Below are 17,828 nucleotides of genomic sequence, written 5' to 3'. Positions count from 1 at the left end.
CCTATGTTTAAATGTTTGACACAAAATACATGCGGTACATATTTGCAATAAAATGTGTTTGTGCACATCAATATTATAGTTTTATAGCATGCTATGGTTAGCACTATTAATGTTTTCTTTATCACACACATACTGTAGAATGATAATAGTGCTGTGCGAAAAACCAACTGAGAAAAGAATCAAATTACCTAGGGGGATAGATTGTGGGTTGGTTGATATACGAGATATTATATTGTTTATCAGCCATTTTCAGTAATGTTAACATGATTTTAAGGTATTTTATGACGTGTTATTATGATAAGAAAATGTGTTAAACCATTCTTTTAACGGTCTTTGCAGAAGACGCAGGTCTCAGAGGGTGATATGAAATGCATCTTTAGTTGCACTATGTGTAGTTTAAAAATTAAAAATAGAGGAGGACTGAGCTACCATTCCCCATTCATGGACTACCTAAGAGTAAATGTTGAATATGATTGAAAGAAGTATTCAAAAGAAGTGGACTTAAACAGCACATACAGACCCATGAACCAAACAATAGTATGTACGGCTGAAGACTGCAAAAATAAGTCTGAAATATAATTGCTACTTCATTAAACTGTATGTTCCCTTTTTGTCATAATGCAAGTATTTTACATTTTTTCTTACATTTTACAATTAACAATAATCAATGTAACGTCATTTCTCCCCACGATTCATGTATGTTTAATTGTACTCAGCATTAATATACATGATTCCAAAACATTCGAAAGGATTCATTATACAATCTACATATACGCATATAGTTAAGATTAGCAGGTAATGTTAGCAAAAGACTAAATAACCCATCTAGATGAACCAATACTAAATTTTCTCTATACAACAATCTTCAATAAGTTGTACACACATAAGTATAAAAGATAAATAATATACATATATATATTGACTACTTCTACTGATATCATGGCGTGTATTGTTTTTGCACGACTGTTTCTATACACTACAACTCCATTTGTTTGGACTATGATATATTCACCATCAACAGAATTTGTTTAAAATCACTTTGTCCAAAATGTGTCAAGTCATTGTAACACACACGTATCAGTATCGCTGTGGCAAAACGCGTTCAATGTTATTAATAAGCAATTAATATTTAATTTTGCATTTAATAAACTTTCCACTGATATGCATCTTCTAAGCACGTGTCAAGTATTCCCAATGAATAGGTATTCCGCATCGCAATTATGGAAGTATTTTTACTATCTCATAATCGCTGTAAAAGTATGGCGTGGCACTTAAACGTTATCTTTTATTTTGTTTGATGGCTGGGTTTCATGTATCTTTGCTTTCTAGAACTGTACACAGTAGCTAAGGCGTTCATTGTGTAAACAAATAAAACGTGTGGATAAAATTGTTCCTTTTACATCTACACTGCATTGTGACGAAATATTGTAAGTTAGGATTCAATCGCTTGAGAAATGGAAACGTATTTTCCAAACCAATTGGAAAAAAATTAGCGCAAAAGCACTGAAATTGGGATAATTTACTTCGTTTTATCTTCATATTGGGTATTATGGGTCTTTAAAAATTGCTTTGTATAAATTGCAGAAACCATTTCAAAAATTCATTCACGTTCGTTTTTCCTTGAAATGTTGTTTCAGTGCTAATTTTATTCGTTAACCTGCATATAATGGACTTTTGGAACGAAATCGACGATATTTTCATTGCATTTGGGTATTTTTCAGACAGCGTTTTGGAAATGTTGAGTGTTTCCTAAATTGGGAAAGTGCCCTTTATTTGTCACTTATAACGAAGAGGGGAAATAAGCTGCGGAAGATAACTGTTTCTCCACACCTAAATTGATCAATCATGAGATTATATGTGTGGTGGTAAACCAATGATCGTTGCTGCATAATTCAGTCGATTAGCTGCGAACCCTATTTTGGAAAAAAAACTACAGGGCGCGGTCATAATTATCTGTCTACTTGTAAATTAAAAGTTATACGTACGTTTTTTATCCTTTATATACTAATGTTGTGTCCATTACAATTTACAATCGACATTCAACACAAGTTATAACTATCATTTTGTATGCATATTGTCAGGGATCTCGTTATTAATTATAAGTCATATTTCCATCAGTCTAGAAAAAGATCATGGGAAATCACTGAAACCACTTCAGTTTTTCCTGTTAAATATTACTTATAGCACAGACGAACCATGAATAAAAAACAATTAAACCTTAATACCGCAATACTAAATTGATGTTTCTGTATTTTCCTCCAATGTAACAATAAATGAGTGGCATCGATAGGCTGATCTTTATGTTTAATGAAACGTAAAAACGTACTTTTCGTTTTAAATAGATAAATTACTCTCTAAGAATATGTGCTAAAAATATATGTACCCAAAATATTATTTATTGTAAACGATAACATACAACCTAAATAAGCTACCCATGTAAATAGTTTACTTACCTTGAAATATTCTAATACATTTGCTTTTTACGATAAAGTTGTGCACCAACTTTCGACTAATCATGTGACTCGTCCATGGACAAAGCACTGACAGTTTCCATAGTTTTGATATAATATATAGTTGTCTATGGATTGTATGGAAAAAGTAGGCCGTAAACCACGACATGCTAACCCAAAGTTGTTTTATATTGAAACACGACAATATTAGTAGTATAGATGTATAATGTATTTTCGATCTACAAACAAGTGTGCGATTATATGTTGTACTATGTAAATCTAGTGTACTAGATTAAACCGTAGTGTCTTTGTCCAAAAAGGTAGCGGTGGATTATCATACTTATCGTTAGCAGAGCGACTTGCTGATTTATAGCAAATTGTTTAATACGATGGGTCACACATGGCTAAACATGATGAATTTATAAAAGGCATCGCTGCTATACAAGCCTGCTAGTATATAGCCACAATAGATGGCTATTCTTTAAATGAATAATTAGATATTTAAATAGCACCATTTATATTCACGCATGATCGTTAATTGCCTGAATGATGAACTATTTCAATTGCCATTCACGCCTGGCCGTCTATGGCCTTAGTTCTTGACTTTTTTAATACATTTATTGTAAAAGTTCTTTACAAATAGGTGACAACAGCAACTGCATTGTGTTATTTTAATAGCTCAAGTGATAACACGAGTAGTTAGCTATTCAAATAACACAATTGATATATACGCCTGTCCATTAGCAACCAGTGTAAATGTCTATGTACATATCACCAGTGACATCCATGCATTTTCGCCCATATCAGCTCTACATGGATCTTGAAATATCGCCAATGCATTAAACAAATGCTAGCCTATGGCCACGGAAGTTGGCTATTTATTAAACAACTGCTTGCCTATGACCAAAGAAGGTGGCTATTAAACTTACATTTTTATATCATCGTATGGCGAAAGTAGTAAGAATTCAAATATAACCATTTCTTTTATACCTTATGATAAAATTTGACATTTCTGCAGTGAAATAACAGAAGTGAAAATAAATATATTGCTATTTTCACCGGTGAAAATAACAAATTTTCGGAACTTTTTCTAGTATTTGATTATCATAAATAGTTTTATTTATTTTCTATGATCATGAGTGAATTAAAATCGACATTCCACCGAATCAAACAAATGTTCTTTTTATTTGATGATTTTTCACCGTTTATTTACATTTTAAAAGAGTTTAACTTAAGAAATAAACTGAGGCACGACACGGAAGAAAGGGTAACTTTTCAGCAAAAGGGAAACAGCTGATTGTTATATTCTTGAAAAAGGGGCATAAAAGAAACAGAAAATTCGTTCATGTCGTGATCATTGAAAAATAATATTTTCACGAGTGGCGCCACTCGTGAACATATATTTTATATGATCTCTCGTGAAATAACAAACGATCTTACACTGACATTAACAAATATCCTTTATTTCTATCCACACATTGTCGCCTATTGTCACAGCAGTTCCCACAGTATGTGCCTATTTAAATGGCGCCATTGACACAACGCTTAGTCGCCTATCACCTACGATGAATGGTATTTACGTAGAACCATACGGCTGTACTATTTTGCGTACTCAATGCCACCATTAATATCCACGTCTAGTCGCCCCAAACCACTGTAGTTGGCTATTTACATGAGACGATGTATCTACAATTATTTTACTTAATGGCGAGAGTATTTCATTCTAAATGATCTGTGATAACGGATGATTGTGATGTCTAATTGAAATGTAATACTTATCCCTATGTGCATATACAAAAAATACTAGAAAACATATGGACGGTCATTTGAACCTAGGGGTAATTGAACTGTGGGTACTAGTATAAGCTGGAACAAAGATTCAGCAATACGCATAATTTCGCCTTGACAAAAGTTCCGTCGATTCAAGCGGGCCCCGTATTTCAGTAACAAATTAAACCACGTCATGGGTTGTGCAAACTAGCGTTAGATGTTAAATCGTCCTTTGAACTACCGGTATATAGTGCGTTTTACTATTTGTCTACTGGGGCTATATGCGATCAGGAGTAAAGAACACATGTCACATAAAATAGCCATTAACTATTGTTATACACGACAAGGTTCGGATTACCAAAGATCAATTACAGATAATCGGCCTTTTTTGTTGTTCACTCCGTCTCCAACCAGAAACTCAACCAGATCCACAAAAATATCGCAACATAGTTTAATAATGATCACTAAAATAGGAAGCGAACACAAATGCACTAGTCCATCAAAATTCGTCCACATTTTCAGTCCAGTCAGTTAATTACAAGGGAGTGCACATAATACACTCAGTGTCTTCAAATATTGAAGTCACAATCTCAAAGGAACGTTCTAATATTTGTAGTACAAGCGCAAACTAAATTTAATAATGTTTAATTTTTAATTTAAGCTAATGTGGTCACTGTAGACAAGCATTTGAAATATATTGTAAATGTTATTTTTAGTCACTTTGCAATTGTTATCACACGTGCATAACAACTTTGAATTAGGTCATAGACGACCAGACGTTCGAAATATGTGGTCTTTTCTTATTGATTTTATCATACGACATTTAAACTAAATACTGCTAATACGTCACGTATCGTGGACATTATATTAAGCTTTTTAACTTTTAGCTATAATGGCAGTCTTGTCTATAGAATAGAGACTTTTCAATTCTAATTATTTAGGTCAGTAGTGAACGGTAACTGCAATTAGCCGTACATTAATCCATCATAAGAGGCAATACAATAAGCGAGAAATGATGGCAGAGAACAAAATAACTTTGTCTTAACATTAATAATCTAAAGAGTAATTTACATGATTTTATTTAATACACATGTTTTGTTTTAGTATATTTCACACAGCAGATATCATAATATGTACGTTTTCTGTTACCCAGTTGGAAATAAAATTCTATTTGGGAAACTAATATGCATCGACCCATACATAGGCGTTATAAATAAAACACATACATGCTGTTTTTGGAAAATGGCACAAGTTTTACTCGTTCCCATATTGATACGATAATGCGATATTCATAATTATTGACCAACAGTGGATTCCAAACGCCCTGTTCACTTACAAGAGAAAGGGCAACCCTGAGAATTTTTTTGGTATGACCCTCCAAAAACCCCAGTTGCTACCAAGTCAAAAGCCTAGACTAGACAGGTGTGTATGATTTCATAAACCATTAAGTGTTGCTGTTTTTCTACACAATATTGCTTTAATGACTGCATATGTGTTTAAATGATGTATCCATATTATTTCTAGGATATGTATGGAATATTTTTCGAGTTATTGTTTTTGTACTTCAGTCAGCATTTGATTTCTATCTACATAATACTACTGGTATTTAAAGTATTAAAACATTTTTTCTGCTATGTATGCTGTCATTCATATTGGTTTCAATATCATGTTTACATATTTCTGACATCGGCTTTGCCTGTGGATTCCAATGCGGCTTAGCAGACTGATGCTGACATGTCCCTTTTTGCAAGGTGACCCATCTGGTTGAGCATGGTCTGTACCAGCTGGCTAGGCTGGTGCTGGCATTCTGTATACATTCTCGCCACTGAATATGTTGGCTCTAATACGTGCAGAAAGAATCACACAGGTTGGAGTGATGCCATCTTGGACCAGCTGGATCTAGCTACCAGGTCTTTGTTTCCGGTACAGATAATGTTCCATAGCGCGTGTGACACTCGTGCCATATACTTGATGCGCCGGCGAGGTTAAGGTTATTATGACTTCGTTAAGCTAAAGATGTTAATATATTGTCAACACATTAAATTTCGAATACAGTTAAATGGAGTTACTCTTGTCTATCTGTCAGTTTGTCACCACGTCTCCACAAAATGGTGTAAGTTTGTAGATGGAGCTTCTTTTCCATGTCTCCAAGCCATACTATTCTTTATGTTTATAAAACTCTGTTTTCTTACATTTAAAGTTAAAATATTATCTTGGTATTGAATTATTTTTTTAACATGTTGACTCAATTTATGTATCACTTAATTTAGGAGAACAATTCCTTTGTCTATAATAATCAATTAATATAAGAAAGGTATTTTTTAAGTTGAAAAAAAAGAGATTCTCATTAAGTATCTTTGTCTTATTTCAGGTTCAGTCCTCGTGGAAAGCCCCAGCCGTACTTAACATGTAGCACTCCACAAAACAATACAAGAAAAGGAAGCTTGAGGCTTAGCAGGCAGGAAAGTTCCGGTGACAGTACAACAAGAAGCTTCCTTACCACAGCTGCAATAAATGTTTTGAGGACAGGAACACTGGTGCACATAAACAATATTATGGACATTGTTGGTGTCCCTTCAAGTCTCTAGAAACTTATGAAGAGTGGAAAGGGGCCCTTAAGGTGAAGGGGTTTGGTAAAAAGACAACTGAAAATAATAATAATTAATAGCTGGACATTAATGCATAAACAATATCCGGAATTGATAGCTTTTTCTGACAATGTGCTTTTGGACTATAAAAACAATTTAAATAACATTCACTTTTAACAACAGGACTCATATCAATTAAAGAAACAATGACAAAAAATCTTATTGCTGCCTAGCTTTTATTCAGTGTTTCGCAGTGATTTATTCATTTGTGTTTTGCTTATATAAGAGCTAAAAGGTCCCAAGCAATTATGGTACATGTAATAAGTAAAGTGACATGTGCCTTGAACAGCAGATGGAGAATTAATTGTGTTAAATAAACTTCAAAACATGTATTTACTCATTTGTTTATCTATTCTTATGGAAATATTATAAATAGTATATATAACACTTATAATTGCAACAAATATTGCTGTTCATGGAAACATTCTTATAGTATAAGCAAACACACCTTTCCATATAGCGAGGAAATCCAGGTTCAAATCCTGGTGGAGATTTTATACAAGCAGCAACTCACATAATGTACATAATGCACAGAATATTATTATTTGGTGTAATAATGAACAGAGTTGAATATTCATTTTTAAATTGTTTTTTAGTTTAACAGAAATAAATTGTCCAATATCTCACACACACTAACATATGCATAAATTTTGTCTTGTTTTACTCTATGTGAATTATCATAAGTTTTAGGACACTATCGTTAGCTAGCCACTACATGTATATTAGATGTCAAACTCAATACCTCATACATCTGACCTGGCAATTTATGAAATCTTTTTAACCTTTTTTACTTTAAAAAGGAAAGGTGTTTAATAAAGGACCAACAAATGGTATATAATAAGAATGCAATACTGCTCCAGCAGCTGGAGTTTCACTTCTTTATATTGTTTGCAACAAGTTTGAATCTTTGTATCTGCTATAGAATCCAATATGTATATACATGTATTCGGGATCATAATATAACGCAAATACTGATGAAACAAGTGTGCATCTTTGTATCTGAAACATATTATATATTGTGGGTCATAATATAAGGGAAATACTGATAAATATACACACAAGTTATGTATAATATTGCAGGTTTTTTAAATAAAAGCCTACATATGTTAAGCGTATGTTACACAAATTATGGCCGTGGTACGATTGTAAAGGTACATAGCAATAGGGTAAGAATGTCAATAAAAAAATTAAAAAATTTCCATATTCTCAGATGCACTATCCTAGATATGTGTGATTATATGTCAAAATCGACATAACAGTGTGTTATTTTTCATCATATTATATAATTTAATAAAAGTATTTATGAAAGGCCGGGAGGTCGAAGATCTGCAGGAATCCTGTGGCCTACATGTAGGTAAATGCTAGTTGCATAGACTGCGCCTTGTCTTACACACGGGTTACTTGTATCTTTATAAACTATGACTCTCAGACAGGTAGCTGTCAGCTGCATATTTAAGATACTGTATTAGATAGACTCTGCTTTATACACGGATAAATTTAAGATGCATATTAAGGATAGACAGTTTTAATGGGAGTTGTGCATAAAATAATTGCATACAATATTTTTAAAACTTTAATTTTTAAAAAGCCAATTGTCTCCGGCCTAGCTACGCCCCTTTAGGCGTCTCGGATGGAATGACAAATAACTCGTGGTTCTGGTCTTAAATGTGTATTGGTAAGATCCTGTAGTAATAATAATAATAATAATAATAATAATGATATAATAATAATATTTACCTGTAGGTTAATTATTAAACCCTACACAAATGGATTTGAATGTGCCGGTAAAGATGATCTGTACTATCTGTAAGGCCACGATCAGTACGTGTTCGTTGTCTTTGTGTGTCTGACAAAGTGCGGAAAAGTAGCGAAGTAGTGCGGTGAATAGTATTAGTACTCGTGCAAAACGATAGGTTACAAACTACTTTTCTTTCTACTACATAGGAGTGCTATCTTTCCTCTTACACTAGAAGCAAAGTAAGTTTAACTAAAATCTCAAACCTAATTAATACTAAATACACAAATGAATACTTAAAGGTAACTAATGGAAAAGGTGTTTTACTATATATTTTAATATAGTAAAAGGACATCTTAGTTTTTACCCAATGACACCTTTATAAATGATTTCCATAAATAAAGAACTGTCGATTGTGAAGCTGTGTATGTAAATAAACAATAGTTCTGAGTGATGATGAATTCAAAATCAATTTCTCAATTGAAAATGTCTCAGTGCATCTTTTCTGATGATATCTTGGTCAATTTTGTAACGTGTTTTTGTTGATGAAAACAAGCACCATGAAATCAAATTGAAAAAATGCTTGTGATTACGGATCATTGGTTTGTTCAAATATGCATTGCTCTTATATATCTATTTCTTTCAAGTCTATATGTGTTGACTTTTGAACATGGTAAGGTCTGGTATGCATTAAGATCCGTTTTTCCGTATCAAAGCCCGTTTATATTATGAAGCTATACTATTATTTGAAACTGTTCATTAGATATATTAGTATATTAGCTAGGCTTTCTGTTCTCCAGGTGCTAGGAATGTCAGTCATACAGGTATTTATACGAGCACATGGTCTCTAATTGTTATCCAATTGTGCGCAAAAGTCAATGATATAAATCTTATGAGTGTGTTGCAATTATTGAAAAGCATTTTGGCGATTCATTTAAACCAGCAACAAATAATTGGAAGTGTTGGTTCAAGGTCAATGTATCAGATAAATTTGAAAGTTTTTTTTTGTTAGCATCGTGTATATAATTTTGTGTAAGCATCGTTTATATAATTTTTGGTAAGCATCGTTTATATTCTAAGGAAAGAAGATGACTGCTGTATCTGTATCGCGCATCTTATCCAGTTCAGTTGGTCAATCAAAGTGTGTATCATGTTGAAAGCTTTGTTTAGATTAAGACGCAAAATGTAGTTTTCATTCTCTCAGAAAACTTATTCTAATTCATTCAGTTGTTCATTAAAATGAAACGTTGCCCTGAAATCGAATCCCCCAATTAAATATATAGGACGAAATGTATCACCATTATTATTTTTCGGGGCCGGGACGGGGGCTTTTTTGTCTGACATTTGAAGGCAAGGCCCGATTGCCACACATCCTTACTAGATTAAAAACATAAATATGTTTAACTTTTTAACCTTTGCCAATAACTGCTACATATTTTCGCACAGTTATTGGTAAGGGCTTTGCAATCTAAAATTAAGCAACAGTTGTGTTGCATGGCATATAATGAATAGATATTTAATAAATTTCTCTTACAGGCCAAACTGCACCTCAGTCGAGATTTATCTGCTCTGAAGGCCCAACAGATTTTGGTTCAGTAATTCGAGAAGTCTTTTCAAGACCACCGCTGCGTTCCTTGGCATATTTATGAATATACGAATTTTTCTAACAGACCAACCTGCACCTAATTTTAGGGATATTATAGATAAATATTTGATAAATTCCTGTAAACTTGCACCTAAGTAGAGAACTATCGGCTCTGAAGGCCCAGCTCCGAGAGATGAAGAACATGATGGACATCCAGAGGTTAATTCGACAGGAAGTGGCTGCAGGCATCGAAGCTGCATCTGGTGGGTAGTGCAAATCATTTGTTTTGTAAACATTAAAATGCGTTTCTAAGTGCGTGGCTCACAATCAAGACGTTTTGATGGATTATTACATTTTGACCAAGTTAACTTTGAAAGTGATATTAGATGTAATTACTTTTATCAACATTTGGTTATACACATCTAAGGAATGTTGCTGTGATCAAGTATGAGCCCGTAAACAAATTGAGTTAGTATTATATTGGAGCCACATGGTCGGTCTATGATTATGAAAACCACAGAAGCTACTCTGAGCAGAACAGTTCCTTCAGATCGCAGGTAAGTGACCTAGGGTCATGCCGGCAGTAATATAAAACTTAAAACATGAACATAAACTTAACCATATTGACAGTAATACGTAATAATTTTATTTTTAATGAATTCAATCTAATTTCATCAGAAGGCACCGCCCCCGCGACTGCAGGAATTTTTCCCACGGATACGGCAGCTATGTCCCGTCCTTGATCGACACACTCTGTCTAATCTGCCTGGACAATCACAGCGACTCCGTGCTGTACCAGTGTGGTCACATGTGTGTATGCTTTCCGTGCGGGCGAAACCTGATGGACCGCAGCGCAAAGTGTCCCGTATGTCGGGAATCAGTCATGGACATTATTCGCGCGAATAAAGACGGTGATTCAAAGGCTGCAAAAGTATCAGTGGCTATTTAAGGGAGTGACTTAAGCTGTGGTTGTGAATATTTCAGTTTTGTTTAAAGACAATGCATTGTAGTTAGGAAATTATATACTGTAGCAATGAAATGAGTTGACTCATGATTCAACTGTAATGTGAATATTTTTGGAATATAAAACATGATTCCGTTTTGTAACAATTTAGAATCTACTCTTTCCCTTGAATGAGTGCACTATAGCTCTTAATTATTAGTAGATATTCATAGAAAAGTTTAACGGATTTGGTACTTACTGTGTTTTCCTGTATCTATTCATGTTTGTAAAAGCTGAACAAACCGTTTTGTTACTGACAATTGTATGCTTTAGTTATGACTATTTCTTTAGATGTGATTTTTTTATTCGTAAGCTATAACAGTTTTAGTATCTGAACACGAGGCTTATGTTTAAGAAGTGGATATTTCACTATATAAAGAAAATGACTTGTGCTTCATTGTTGCGTATTTCATTACCGGGTATTGTAAAGAAATGTCATTAGGAGCATTTTATATGCATTGTTAATTATATAACTGAGCACACTGTTTTCCAAGACACATTTTAAACACAGTTGCATTGAAGCATACACGGATTTTTTATTAGGAAACCTGTTATATTGGTTGCTGTTTGTTGGTTGTTATGTTGTAAACAAGTTAATTAAACGAAAATTGCAGATGTTGTTATGTTATTAAAAAGTTAATTAAAATGAAAGTGCAGGTTGGATAAACCTTTTTCAAACTTGAACCAATATTTTCGATCGACTGCATATGAATCTCAACAGAGCTAAAAATATGTTATACAATTGGCCAAACGGACTAGCTTGCTTAGTTGATAATGCGCCTAACTTCATTAAGAGGATCCTGGATTCGATATCCAAGCCTAGCCACATAAATTTATGCGGGTACTGGTCATAAAATGGGCACTCTAACATTTGCCCCTATCTCAGTGGGGCAGTTATTAGTTTCTCGCACTTAGCTCTAATAAACCAGCAACCATTCATGTGCAATAAGTACTAATAAAACAACAATCCCAAATAAGGTTTGTATTGGTAATACTGAAATACTGTTGAAAACGCGAAACAAGCCGAACAACTAATCTTTGCATCTGGTCATGTCTTAAACGTTCCTCTCCATAATTCATCGTTGAATTAAGGATCTTTCTGAGGCAGATGTAGATGAAGGCCTGGATAGACTCTCAGTCACTGCTTCCTAAAGTTGTACTGGCTTCACTGTAGGATTAAAGAGTCTGAGGTTAATATCGATGCCGCGCTGGATCCCTAGATGACTATCAGCTGAAAGGTTGTTCGTGCTTTACCGATACGGGTTCTGACGTTTGCATCCGTTCCTTCGTGTTTGTCAATGATGCTTCAGAGATAGGTATAGCTTTCTAGCGCCTTACGTTCGGCTGTGATTGGTGTGTCGTTAGATGCGTTTGTGTTGAACACCTTGCTCTTCCTTTTGTTGAGTGTGAGGCCCAGTTTAGCTGAATTGCCCGCATTGATGTAGGTCATTTCTTGCATATGTTGTTAAGTGTGGGAGAGAAGAGCCAGATCAAAGTCAATGTCTCCTAACAGCTTCCAAAGTGTGCACACAATTCCGTTTTGCTTCTGATCCTTCGAGGTCTTCATGACGCAGTCAATGGCCAGCTTGATAATGTAAGAGTAAGCAGTTCTGTCTCTCTGCGGTTCTTACTTCGAACTGTCTGACATGAGTAATTCAGAAAGGTATTCCTTCATGAGACTTCCTGACGATATTGCGGATCTTTTTTGGCTTTCCGTAGTGTCTAGGTTAATTCAAGAAGGACTGCCGGTCAAAGGCTGTCAATTGCATCCCCATAGCCGATAAAGTTGATGAATTGCACTCTTAGAAATGTTCCAGAATGATGCGCAATGTTGCAATCTGCTCATTGCACGGATTTTTTTTCGGAAGTCGGCTTGTTGGTCCCAGAGATGCGGGTCTATGTTCATTCAGTAAAGCAGGATGCAAATAAAATCCTTTCTTGGGATGGACACCTGAGTTATTCCTCAGTAGTTTTAGAAGCAACGGAGACATATTGGGGAGGTAGCTCTCTTTCCTTTCTGTTGGTATTCATTCTTCTTTTCATATCGTGATGGTAGATCCTCACTAATCGACGTCAGCCTTCAGAATTTTAATAAAAACAACGACAAAAGCTTAGCACAATTTATAATAAGTAAGTAAATTGTTTTATGACAAAGATTTGCAAACCATATACCGCCATTCTGAATCAAAACCATTTTTTTAATATAAAAGTTGGTATTCAATGTATATTTTGCCAGAATAGACGATGACAAATATTTTTATTGCCTGCTTATAACAACACTCGCTGGCTGAGTATTGTTGTAGACACCTTCTCAGCAATAAAGATATATTTATTTTATGACGCTCTTATGCTATGGCGTTCTGACTTCGGCCACTAATAATCCGAGTTAAACAGAACAGAAGACCGTATTACTCGAATCAAAGGAAGTTACCGCTCTCTGATTCTTTAGACGCAAAGTAGAAGCTAAATAGACGCCTTGGTGTCTGATGTGAGACAACAAAGTAGGTTGATTTGAGTGTTTACTTTTCGCGACTCGCAATGACTACCTCGCAACCGCTTAATACAGGTGGAACATGTCTTTCAGGGTGAAATATTCTAGCCCTTGGTCGCTAAAACCAGATGACCGTAATACTCAGGTGTAATAAAGACTGATTTTCGTCGGGGGTAAATCTAGCCTGAACGCGATAGCAAGGCTACCGCTATACACATGTGACAGGTTGGACTTGAGATGTGAAGTACACAATGGTCAATGGGCAGTGATCCACTCATTCAACAGCAAACTTTTCACATCTTCATATCTCAAGCCTACATGAAACTTGAAATACGTTATCATCTTGAATTGTAGATTTAAAAAATACAATTTCCGCATCCATTGATCCACTTATTCCGGATGTATTGTCCCTTTAACTAAACCTAGAGCGCTTCGACCATATAAACTGCTATTAGATTTTGGAGACCATTTATAAAACATTTCTGAAGCGATTGTAACTTTCAGTAAAGCTACCAAGTGATGTAGTTCATGTACATGTGACAAAGCGGTGTGGGGTTTTTGCTCAATTTTGTGGAAAAAAATCTTGTTGTGCTTGTTGTTTATAACGGATTTATATATGAAAAGCAAAAGGGACTAGTGCATTGAACATTACATGATAAAGTAATGTTTTATAACGATGATGTGTTGTCATACTTAAGGTTTACTCTATTTTATCGTAATACAGCTTAACCACGGTGGACATTAGATTTTAACGTTTTATTTGTACCTGCGGATTGGTTCCGTGACGTAACGTCGATTTGTGACGTAACGTTATTGACGTGACGTCGTTACCTAGTGATGTACTGGGTTGACACAAGGATTGTACATATTTTTTGGATCGTTAATAAATGCTCATACCAAAAGCGGGTATTTGGCTTTATATTGTTTCCACTATCGGGGAAATAGTAAATAACGGATTTCCCATCATCGGGGATAATTCTCAGTTCACAGCAAAATACGGAAATTCCCATTATCGGGGAAACTTCTTAACATTTGGTAGCAGAGCGAGGTTTCTAAATTGAGTGAGCGATGGATCCAGTTGAATATTTAAAGACAGAGATTTTGTTGAAGAGGGAGAAAATAAGACTGAAAACTAATTTTACCAAAGCAAGGAAAAAGGTAGTGTCACATTTGGAGGGAAATGCATGTAGCGCGACAGTTAACGACGCTTGCAAGCAGTTGGATTTTGCGATGGACGAAGTTATTAAAGGGCTTGATAGTTTATCCAATATGTACATGGAAGGAGATGAACTTGAAAAAAGTAAAATAGTAATTGCGGAAATGGAAAAGATTGAACTTGAATATGAAATTACAACGGAAGATGCCTGTGCCTATTTAAACGATCTACGAAGTGAAACAGCAAGTCAAGTAAGCAAAGCGTTGTCGCAGGACACGGTAAGTAAACTTTATATTTCTAAAGACCGGCCGGTTTCACATAATTCTGTGCGACAAAATGACAAATTTCCCAAGTATGTGGCGTAATTGGACCGGGTTCGATGCGCAAAACGATTGTGGACGTGAAGCACCTCATGCCTCTAACATCAAAGACGAATTTGAAAAAGGCAACGCTATGAGTTCAGGCATCGATCCTACATGAGGACAAGACCTTTGGAGGCAACTCAAACGTGTGGAAATTTCAGTGTTCAATGGTGATAAGCGAGTCTACCAATCATGGAAAGCAGCATTCCTTGCTTGTATTGACAGAGCGCCAGCCACAGCAGAGTACAAACTACTTCAGCTTAGACAGTACTTATCTGACGAAGCGTTAAAGGTAATGGAAAATCTTGGGCACTCGGCGTTTGCAAACGAAGAGGCAAAAGATCGACTTGAAAGGAAATATGGGGGTAGGCGTCGACAGATAGCTATTTACCTGGAAGAACTTGAACACTTCGAAAACGTCCGACTTGGCAACGCAAAAGACCTAAAACAATTTGCCGATCTATTAGACGTAGCAATTATTAATTTGCAGGAAGCGGATCAACACCACGGAACTTGGAATTGGCTCATTATATGCAAAATTACAAAGAAAATTACCAGAACTGCTCTTGGCACGATATCATCGTTGGGTCTTTGAGGGTCAACACAATGAGTCAGTATTGTCGCTACGGACATGGGTTATTCAAGAGGCAGAATTCCAAACTATTGCGTCAGAGACCGTGCAAGGAATGTCAGGATATTTGACATCAGAGCATACTTCGAAAAAGACGAACGCTAACAATCAAAGAACGTTTTTTGGTGGTTCCGAATAAAGCGGGAAAATATTTAAATGCAGAGTATGTGACAAACAGCATGGAGTATGGAACTGTGACAATTTAAAGAAATGAACGTTTCACAACGGTGTGACAAAGCAAAACAACTTCATCTTTGCTATCGTTGCCTTGGGTTTAACCATGTCGGAAAGTCATGCCGTCGAAGTAGACAATGCGGACAAAATGGATGTGAAGAGCTGCATCACAGACTGTTACACAGAGATGCGCAAAAGAGCATGAAATCAAACGCTGCTGACAGTCCAGTTAAATCTCCTACGGAAGAAAAAGGGGCAACATATTTGTCAGCAAAAAGTCATACCAGATCTGATTTAGTAGGGCTCCGAACAGTTCCGGTTATTCTCGCAAATGGAAATCGGTCGATAACTGTAAACGCATTGCTAGATGACGCAAGTACAAAAACGTACATCAATAGTGACGTAGCGGCAGAACTCGGCTGTAAAGGTAGAACGGAAAAGGTCAAGGTCAATGTTCTGAATGGTCAAGTCGAGACGTTTGAAACTAGACCAGTTGAATTCGAAATAAGAAGTGTCAACGGAAGCGTAAAGATAAATGTAGCAGCATATACAGCTAACAAAGTAACAGGAGAAATGAAAGTTGTTGACTGGAACAAGTACCAAAGAAAATGGCCACATCTTCGTGACGTAACATTTCCAAAAGCAACGACCAGACCTGTTGTTGACATCTTAATTGGACTTGATTGTGCAGATTTACAGAATGCACTGGAAGAAAGAAGAGGTAGAGCGGGGGAGCCAATAGCGCGTCTTACTCCACTTGGATGGACATGCATCGGTAATCCGTGTTCAATTTTTAACACCGGTCCTACAAACAAATTATGCGCGAACATACTTTGTAAGAGACGTAACGGAAATCGAAAATCTAAACCTGACTCTTAAGAAATTCTGGGAAGTTGAAAGGGAATCAACTGAATCACCTGTCGTTAACATTGACGAGCAACAAGCACTTAAAGCAGTAAAACAGTCGTGCATATTCGAAAATCAGATGTATCGCGTCGCCATATCATGGAAAAGCAACAAAACTATTATGCAAAACAATTACAAAATGGCACTGAATAGATTAGAGAACACAGAAAAAAAGCTTAAACGATGTCCTCAGGAAGCTAAAGCATACAGCGAATGCATCGAACAATACGTAGAAAAGGGGTACCTGTCAAAAGTTCCGGATTCTGAAGTGTCCAATTCAAAATGGTTCCTACCTCATTTTCCTGTTCTGAGGCCAGATAAAGATAAAACAAAAACCAGAATCGTGTTTGATGCTGCAGCAAAATTTGAAGACGTATCACTAAATGATAAAATACACCAAGGCCCAAAGCAACAGCGCGATATGTTTGACATTTTGCTAAGATTAAGAAAGCATCCCGTTGCAGTAGTTTGCGACATAGCCGAGATGTATCTCAGAATAGGCATCGATCACGAGGACAAGCCATATCACAGATTCTTATGGAGGGAAATGAATCATAACCGTTGTCCCGATATCTACAAATTTGATAGAGTCGTGTTCGGTGTAAATTCATCACCATTCCAAGCACAGTATGTCTTACAGCAACGCGCGAGGGAAAATCTCAGCGCATTTCCATTAGCTGCTGAAAACCACTCTCTAACCAATTCAACACGAGAGCGGTTTCATCCTGAGAGAGACATCAAGATTGGCGAAGTCGTTCTTATCATTACTCCGGAACCGACGAGGGGAAACTGGCCACTAAGACGGATACTCGAGGATTATCCAGGACAAGACGGTCGAGTGAGAGTCGTAAGAATTCAGGTTGGAAGCAGCACCATGACGAGATCGGTGACAAAGCTATGCCCGTTAGAACTGAACA

Source organism: Dreissena polymorpha, chromosome 8, assembly GCF_020536995.1.
Source record: "Dreissena polymorpha isolate Duluth1 chromosome 8, UMN_Dpol_1.0, whole genome shotgun sequence".
Taxonomy (NCBI): Eukaryota; Metazoa; Mollusca; class Bivalvia; order Myida; family Dreissenidae; genus Dreissena; species Dreissena polymorpha.
This window is presented reverse-complemented; position numbering follows the sequence as displayed.